The sequence below is a fragment of the Monodelphis domestica genome, chromosome 1 (genome assembly GCF_027887165.1).
Source record: "Monodelphis domestica isolate mMonDom1 chromosome 1, mMonDom1.pri, whole genome shotgun sequence".
NCBI classification, from domain to species: Eukaryota; Metazoa; Chordata; class Mammalia; order Didelphimorphia; family Didelphidae; genus Monodelphis; species Monodelphis domestica.
This window is the reverse complement of record NC_077227.1, coordinates 496678538-496688572: the sequence shown is the minus strand read 5'-3', so window position 1 is coordinate 496688572 and position 10035 is coordinate 496678538. Positions and strand designations below refer to the sequence as shown.

At 35.3% G+C, this 10035-nt stretch overlaps 1 pseudogene; it reads left to right on the top strand.

Annotated features, from left to right (window-relative positions):
- Positions 1–8054: 8054 nt before the first annotated feature.
- LOC107651367 (60S ribosomal protein L23a-like) lies at positions 8055–8581 on the top strand (annotated as a pseudogene).
- The last annotated feature ends 1454 nt before the right edge of the window (positions 8582–10035 follow it).

Genomic DNA, 10035 nt, shown 5'->3' with positions numbered 1-10035 from the left:
TGGAGCTCTGAGTTTGAGTTGAAGGCTGGTGAAGAATCTGCTTACTGGACCTAAGACCTTGGAGTTGGAAAGACTGTTCTTAAATCTCTCCCTTTGAACTACCACATGGGTGAAAAAGGCTAACTCCTTTCCTGGGTTTTCTGAAGGGACTAGCCTCAGGAGAGGCCTACCCTCTTGAGAGAGATTTCATGACTAAAGGTCTTGCTTTATTCATCCCCTAGCCCTCAGCTCAAGGCTTAAATCCCTCTGGATGAGGACTAATTAGCTCTGCCTGTTTGAGCCAGGGGCCAGAGCAAAATAATTATTGAGTTAGGCAAGATATCTTATCCTATCCTCTCTCTGATTTTCTAACTTTCACTCTTTCTATATTTTATAAATAAATTGCTAAAAATAATTTGGAATTTAGTAAATTCCTGGCAACTACACTCTTAAGTGATTTAGTCCAACTTTTTAATTTTAACCCCTTATTTTCTGTTCCTTATACATTCTAATTGAACTAATAATGATAACATTTTTTAAAAATTATAGGTATCATCTTAAAATATACAAAGGTAAACAATTTAATCTTATTGAATACCTTATGATATTGTTTTCATATATACCTTTTTATCCTTCCTCTGAGTCTTTTATTTGAATTTGGAACTCAAACTTTCTATTCAGTTCTGGTCTTTTCATCAGAAATGCTTGAACGTCCATTTCATTAAACATCTTTTTTTTTTCTCCTTAAGGATTATACTCAGCTTTTCTATGTAGGTTACTTTTGGTTGTAATCCCAGCTTTTTTTAATTCTGGAATGTCACATTCCAAATCCTCTACTCCTTTATCATGGTACCTGATGAATCCTGTATGATCCAGAAGGTAGTACCATAATATTTATATAGTTTATTTCTGACTGATTGAAGTGTTTTCTCTTTTACCTGGTATCTCTGGAATATGGCTATTATTTTCCAGATAGTTTTCCTTTTGGTTGTCTGTTTCAACTGATGATTGGTTAAGATCCTTTCAATTTCAATTTTAACCTCACTTCCAGAATATTAGCACAATTTTACTTTATGGTTTATTGAAATATAATATCTAGCATATTTTTAAATCATGGTTCTTAGGTAATCTAATAATTTTAAAATTATCTCTCCTCAACAGATTTCCAAACCATTGGCTTTTCCAATTAGATATTTCCCATTTTCCTCTTTTTTAAAAAATGTATTTGACTTCACTTTATTTTTTCTTGATGTATCATGTGGTCATTAGTTTCTATTTGCCCAACTCTAACTTTTAAACAAATATTTTATTCAGAACTTTTATATATCTTTTATTCATTTGGCCAATTCTGCTCTTTGAGATGTTATTTTCTTCAAAAATTTTTGTGCCTCTTTTTACCAAGCTATCAATTATTTTCTTTTACGTTTTCTCCTTCACTCTCATTTCTTTACCTAAATTTTTCTCTACCATTCTGACTTTGAAAAACATTTTTAACATGTTCCAGAGATTTGTAAGACTTATTCTAATTCCAATTTTCCTTTGAAACTTTGCATGTAACTACTTTGACTTCATTGTCTTGTTCTGCTTTTATCTTGATTGTCCTTGTCACCATAGTAGATTTGTATGGTTATAATCTTTTTTGCCATTGTTGTTTTGGTGTTTGTGTATATTTCTACTATATTTCTTGATTTTGAGTTCCCTGCTAAAGTTGGGCTCTGTTTCAACTTCATAGGTTGTAGGGGTTATGGGGGCAGGGCAGGGGGAAGAATTGTCTCCAGCTTCAGGCTTTTTCACATTGCTGTTTTCAGAACTTGTTCTTGCTGTTGGAAGTTTTCAGTGCTTCCAAGGTAATATAATCTGGGTCATTTTTTTTCCTATTCTTCACTCTGGTTTTTATCCTGGAAGGATCCCTAATACCTTGGGAATGGTTGTAATTGAGAAAATTTCTGAAGGATTCTGCTCTCTAAAGCCAAATAGCAATACTTTCCCCAGTGTTCCCACTACCTCTATACTGAAAGTGATTCTATCTCTGTAAATTTTAAAATTATATCTTAATAGTAAAAAATATATATTTTAAGGGATTTAATAAATGTTCAATAGAAATCAAGGAATAAAGAGGATACAAAATAAAAACCACATGCCCATGGTTGTTTAGCCATTTTCAAAATCTTCACTCACCACCATTGCTACTGATCCTATATCATGCCCAAAGAGAAAGTGAGGAGTGAGCCTCAATGCCCACTCCCTTTATTCTCGGTCTACAGGAAGTACGTAATGACAGGAAGTCAGTGGGCTCTTGGAATATGTAGTTCTTTTTTTTTTTTTAGGGTAACAAATTTTCAGTTATACATTCACCCTCAGAGCCAAAGAAGACTAGTCTCTTGAGTGGCTCTTACAATAGTTTGAGAAGAGGAAAAGAGAACAAAACCAATAATTTCTAGGTGCATTGACAAAAGCCAGTTACGGGGCAGTTCACTTTGGCATAAGTGTATACATACAAAACAAATGCATTCAACCCCACACAGTTCAAATCACCACATCTCAAAGTTCACTCTGGATCTTCTGGTAGAGTGTGTGGTCTGTGGAGGCATCTTCATGGTGCCTTCTCCAAAGAGTTCACTTTCAGGATTTGGAGAGATATCATGGTTCTTAACCTATAATTACTCTCAAAAACAATTTAAACTTTGCAATTTAAAATAATAATAATTTATAATCACCTCTGAAGAAGGTGGTTGAAAAACACAGGCATCACTTAGGGATGCATGGCTGAGTTATGAAGTATATAAATCAATTGGCAAGAGAAATGTAAAACATCAAAAATAAAGCCAAATAAAAGAGAAAAAATAATTTCTGGATGAAATATAGACTATCAAAGTCTTATGTGTAAAAAATTTAAGTAAAGGAAAATAAACCTATAACAGGTCCTTGAATCAGGACCCAATTTAAATTTCTAACAGGCCCTTGCATTAGGGTCCAATTAAAAAAATTCCCACAAGTCTGTAGGACAAAATGCAGTAATATTTCTCTTACCTATTTGCAGCCAAGACTACAACAATTTTCCACACTATGAAAGACAGAATAGGGACTAAATTATAGAATCCAGGTAGGAGCAAAATTTGAGATACTTGGTAGAATGTGGAACAAGGAAGACCTGCCGTTGACATATGGCAAAATAGCCACAACCTCAAACCCCAAACAAGTTCAAGTTCTCTTGTCTTGGTTCAAAATTTCATCAATACCATTAGGATTGGTTGGTCTCTTTGACCTTGTACTCGATTGGCACTATGCAGTTTAGCTTTGTGCTTCTTTGGCACTGTGTAATGACTCTTTTTTGTATTCTCTTCTCCTGGAATCAAACAGAATCATTAAGCAAAGTTCCATATTTTTTAAACAATTAATGGCATCATTTTTATAGTCTAAAGCTTTTTGGGTATGTGTTGACAATATAGCAAATGCATTTTAAACTTATATTACTGCAAAATCAAAAGAAGTTAAAGAACAATATTCTCATAAAAAAATGAGATTCATTTTTAACTTAACCACTGTGTGAGTACAAATGATTCTGAGAATAAAACAGTAATGTAGTAGATAATGCACACTTAAAGGAGTACCAAAGTCCTCAAAATTCACAATAGCCCAATTAATTTCAATAGCAAACAAACCCACTATCATATTTCATATGAGTTGCTATATGACAAAAAAAAACCCTATGGCCTGATGGATATCTGTCACAATTTTACAGATGTAACAAATATTTCAACCTTGGCAAATATATTTTTAAACAAAGTAAAACTTATTTGGGTCTAGAACATCACCAAGAAATCTAGATTGTTCTGGTGGAAGTCAATTAAACTAAAGAATTTTGCAGGAGCTCTGTTTGGTTTCCTGCTTCATAGAGACACCTTGATAGGAACATTTCTTTGTTTTGCTGCCTTTAATACAACGTTCTTTATAATATAAATATAAAAAATCATCCATGTAGACATTCTTAGTTAATTAAAATTATTTCTGAAGACCCCTTAGAATTACCATTTAAATTCTTAGCTCATTAAATTCTCCAAAGGTTGTTAGCCAGGTTGAGTTTATTTATCATCTATGTGACATTTAACAAATGCAAAATGGAAGAAAAAGCTGGTTATGGTCTTTACAATATTTTGTTATAGGGAATAGTTATAGGGAAAAGGTAACAGAATATATCTAATAGTTAAAACACAGTAGATTAAACTGATTCAGTGTAACAGAGTAGTATTGAATACATTAATATATGAGCCTACAACAACAAAATTAAATCTTAAAGCAGACAATCAGCAAAATACAATAAAATACACTTTCGTAAAACAATGGAGTCTGAAGAGGCTTAAAATTTTCACCTCCAATCTCTTTAAAGTTCCTTTCTCTATCCATTCACATTCCTTTTGGCAGAACTGTGGGATTTCTCATAGCAAGGGAGAGCATAGGTTTGAGGAATCTCAAATTTGATGAATCTTAGGGAATGGGCAGGCCAGAATGGCAAAGAGTTACAGGGAGATGAATTTCTCCCCTGAATCTCAAGCAAGATAAGTGAAATGATCAATGCACTCATGAGAAAATATCCTAAAACTGGAAGCTGTTTGAAATAGGTAATGCACTGATCTTTCATAGAACACACCATGCTTGTAATCAACTTTCTGTTTGGAAGAGTAATTTCCTTCTCCCAATACGCCCCCCCCCAGGTACCCTGCCACATGGAGGCTAACTGTTGTCTAAGGAAAGAACAACCCAGTTATTTACCATCTGCCCTGACTCCTAGCTTCTTGGTGGCAGCAATCATCAATAGAGGTAGGGGTCTGGGTCCAGTCAGAGGCCGATTTTAGGAGCAGAGGCAGAGATTAGGGAGAGGATTTCTGGAGTATGGGGCTGGAGCTGGGAGCCAGATGAGTGATTGGGCTCAGGTTCTGGAGGAAGCAGTGTCAGCCACACCAGCATCAGCAGGGAGGAACTGAGAAACATGGACTCAGGCAGATGGGCAAGAGAAGCAGTTTATCTCTTCTTTGCCAAGAGTCCTCAAACTGAAAACAGCCAGGCCTGTAGGGAGGGCAAGCATCCAGGCAAAAAGTAGGAAAAGAAAAAAGGCGGCAGTTCCAAAGAGAGTTTAGGTCCTCTCACAGTTTGTGAGGGTGAGTGGATGGGGTGGGCAAAAAGCCTTCGTGGCTTAAAAAAAATTATCTAGCATATCTTTTAAAATATTAAGAGTTTTTTTCTCATCCCTTCTGGTCACCAACATATGGGTTTTAATATTAATAATAACTAAATGTTATATTCTATAATGTTTTATTAACAATAACTAAAACAAAAGAACTGCCTGACTTCAGCCTAGTCACAGGTCCAAGAGAGGAAGAGGGAGGAGTTACAGTCACTTAAATACAATGATACAAAATGCAGGGATGCAAGAAAAGGGAATTTTGGGAAATACTAAGGGACTTCCAGGGGATGAAGTCCAAAGGCTCAAAAATCTCCATTTATATACCTCCCTTGAACTATGATTCAGTATTGGGTGTAGGCAATGGGGTTGCCAAACAAAATATTGTCCTACATCCAGTGCTAGCACAAGGTTACCCTTTATTCTGTTTCTGATGAATTGCCATGTCCCTTTTCCCTCTCTGACCTGACAGTTCTTAAATAAAGTTGCTGCTACTTTTCCTATCCCCTCTACTAGTATTTCATCCACATTGGTTCTAGGCCAACTGCCATGTTTGGGTCATAGATTTCTCTTTCTGATCTCCTAAATTGTCTTGAGCTGGAAGAATGACTCATCCTTAATTTTTGTTATCACTGCCACTCTAGAATTCAATTCAAGTTATAATTATAATACTGTCTAGAGGGCCGTGTTGAGAGTTCAGTTGAGTCCTTTCCTTATTATACTATCTTGGCTGCACTCCCAGTAGTCTTCACTGTTCCTTTAAAATCTTCAGCTGCTTGACCCCAAATTACATTTCTCCAGTCTCCCTTTGTTCCTGCTCCCACACTCTGTGATCAGGCAACTTGAGCTTTCTGTTCCACACCTGATACTCGATTTCCTACTTTACACTAGCTTACCCCATATCCCTGAAATGTCCTCATTCTTCATTTCCTCCACAAACCTTAAATATATTGCTCAAACCTGATCTTCTACATGATATATTTCCAGATCATCCCAAATACTATTGTGGCCCTTTCTAAATTACCTAGTATTTAATTTCTTTGTGTAGATCTATGTTTATTTGCTTTATATTTATGGTGTGTATATATATTTACATAAGTGAATGTAGTCTTTCCCCCAAATTGCAATTTAATTTCAGTAGGAATTGTTTCATTCTTTGTATGTGTAGCACAGTTCATGACACATTTGTTTTTTATAAATACCTAAGATTGAATGATTGTTGAATCTGCTTTCAGAAAAGATAAATCATTCATATTTCTCAGTATCCATTTACATATTGATGCTTTTTTGCTAAAATTTTAAAAATGACTGTAGGGATAAATTAAACATATCTCTTGTAATATCATTAGTTCTATTAATTAACTTTCTGTGTTCTTAAGAGAAAAAGTTTGCTAAATAAAATTCCAGGCTGGCCTAGGTCAAATGATAACAAACTCTGAATTAGTAGAGTATAAAGAAATTAATTTAATTGAAGGTATATTTTTAAGATAATATGTTCCAAAATTGAGTTTATGAGCAACCTACCTCTTCAACTTGATTTCCTTCCCCAAAATCTTCATACATCTCAAACTTTTCATTGAAACAGACTTTATATTTATAATATTTTATCTAACTCATTACATTACCAATGCTGACAGCTTTCTACATCATTTCCCAGTTCATTTAAGATTTTTCTTAAAGGACAAAAAAATAGGTTCTAAGATATAAGGGCTGTCTGATTTGTCAAGAATATCTCCATCAAAGTAAATGATATACCTCATTTGACATCCTATTTACAGTGCCAAAGAATAGTTAATAAATGCTTAGTAACTCATTTACTAGTCAGAAATGAGCTGTTAAGTAGATTGTCCTGGTAAGTAGAAGATAAATTCAATGATAAATTCTTTACCTTGGTCCTGTGATACATTAGGGGTGTAAGTCATTTAATATTCTTGGTCCTTTTGCAGCCAAGTAAATACATCTCTTCTAAGTGTTTTACAAAAGTTATGCCCAAAAAATCAGTAGAGGCTAGAGAATCAAGATTATTTTACATTTTCAAGGGTTATCCCAGAAAATTGATTCTTTATATGTCTGGTAAACAGTGTGCATCTGTGAAGATAAAGATGTTCTCCCTTGATCTGCTCTTGAAAATAATATATTGATTTCTGATAGCAATTTGTTCTATGAAATTGACCATGTGAATCCAGCGTGTAAAATCATGAATCTTACACTAGGAATTTGAATGAGATGATGGGGTGAGGGAATGAACATTTATTGAAATACTATGTGCCAAACACTGTGTTAAGTACAAATATTTCATTTGATCTCAGAACAATCTATATCTGAAGTAACACAGGTGAAGCAATTTGCCTAGGATACCACAAATATGAAATTTCTCTGATCAGATTTGAACTCAGGTCTTCCTGACTCCAAACCCAGAACATTATTTACTGTGCTACCTAAGTACCTATTGCAAGCAAGTAGTAAAAATGTTCTGAAGTTACTCAAAAATTAATAGAACTTAGCTAAGTTACTAACAATTCCATCTAATAGTATACAATTTCCATTTATTTTTATGTTCTTTATTAAGGAAGAATTTTCTCAAAACCATTCTGCATTTCATGCAGTAGATATTTCATAAGTGTGTGTTAAATGAATTAATTAGCCCCTGGGCTTGTTTTATAACTTGGCCTTGAAGTTGTCACTATTTAACATATGGGAAACCTTTGCGGCAGACAATAGTTGTTCTTAGATTAAATTTATTCAGAGCAATAAAGATTGCAAAAGTAGCAATAGGAACTGAAAATAAAAAGAACAGTGCCCTCTCTGTGAGGCTGAATCAAATTGTATTAACCTCACTGCCCAAGCTCTATTTGTTTTTGGACACCTTGTCTTAAAATCACTTACTTGGTTTTTCCTCTAAGATGGTGCCGAAGCCCAAGAAGGAAGCGGTTGTCCCCCCCAAGACCGAGGCCAAGTCCAAGGCCTTGAAAGCCAAGAAGGCAGTGTTGAAGGGTGTCCATAGCCACAAAAAGAAGAAGATCCGAATGTCTCCTAACTTCCGGCGACCCAAGATGCTGAGACTTCGAAGGCAGCCCAAATACCCTCAGAAAAGTGCTCTTTGGAGAAACTAGCTTGATCACTATGCCATCATTAAGTTTCCCTTGACCACTGAGTCTGCTATGAAGAAGATTGAGGACAACAACACTCTTGTCTTCATTGTGGATGTCAAGGCCAATAAGCATCAGATCAAGCAGGCAGTAAAGAAGCTCTATGACATTGATGTGGCCAAGGTCAACACACTGATCCGGCCTGACAGAGAGAAGAAGGCCTATGTCCGACTTGCTCCTGACTATGACGCATTGGAAGTTGCCAACAAAATTGGAATCATCTAAACTGTCCAGATATCCTGCTCCACCTTCAATAAAATGTTTCCAGTAAAAAAAAAAATCACTTACTTGTTCCTGGATGATGAATCTTGATGATCCCTAGGATCAAGGATTTGCTGGTGCCAACTCTAATTCATTAAGGCCAATAATTAAATTTTCAGCCTAAGCTTTCATACTTCAGAAATCAGCAAACACTACAGATCATGGGGCTTGGTTTACCATTTTGTTCATTATCTTGACATAAGAAATGGCTAATTATCCCCCTCTTAAAAGTACACATGATTTTTCTTCTGCAAAGCATGATTGTTAAACATTTACCAGAAGTCTCCCATTTTGTTCTGTAGGCAATGCTTGTGCTCCATAGGAGTATAGTAGAAGGTTTAGGAAATGAAACCTAACCAGAATGGAGATGGAGAGTATAGGATAATGATATTAGTAATGATTAAGAATAACAATAATAGTAATAATTGTACACAGAAACTGATACACTCTGGCACAACTGATTGTAAGTGACTTTTCTACTAGCAGCAATGCAATGGCCCAAGACAATCCAGAGGAACTCATGAGAAAGAACACTATTCACATCCAGAGGAAGAACTGTGGGAGAAGCCACACAGAAGAAAAACACAGGATCAATCACATGATTTGATGGGGATATGATTAGGGTTTTGATGTGAAAAGATCACTCTATTGCAAATATGAATAACATGGAAATAGGTTTTGAACAATGATACATGTAAAACCCAGTGGAATTGCTTGTCAGCTTTGGGAGGGGAGAGGGAAGAGGAGAGGGAAAAATCAGGAATCTTATAACCATGGAAAAATATTCTAAATAGATAAATTTAAAAAAATAATAGTAATAATAATGATTGGTATTTATATAGTTCTTAGGAACCTGTTACCAATGTATTGCTCTCATATCAGGCATACTTTCTCATTTTGGTCCCCTTTTTTCTGGATGCTTGACTTATGAAGTACCAATTCTTCTACCTTTCAAGGACCCTTAATTTCAGTGATTTGAGCACTTCCTCTTTCATTACAACCCCTCTGCTTCTCAGTAGACTGGCCTCAAAAGTTTATATGACCAAAATTTTCATCATTCTGTAGCCAGGCTTGGACTTAGGTAACACTTCTGCTTGGTGGAGTTCAGTGCCTATTAATGTCAAGAAGGCTTACTATCCTCTTCTTTTTACCCCCAGAAGTCCTCTAGTTCATTTGGCTATAACTGGGTAAGGGAAAAACCTTTTATATATCCCTTACCTTTGTCTCCTCTAGCTACTTTGTTTTCTACAACTCAACAATACACAATATGTGGACCATGTATCTGGTTGATATGACAAAGGAAGGCAAAAAATTTAAATTCTAAAATTTAAAAGACACAATTATGAATGACTTAGCTATTCTTAGCTATACAATGATCCAAGACAATCCCCAAGGACTCGGGATGAAAAATGCCATCTGCCTCCAGAGAAAGAACTGATAGAGTCTGAATACAGATCAAAACATTAT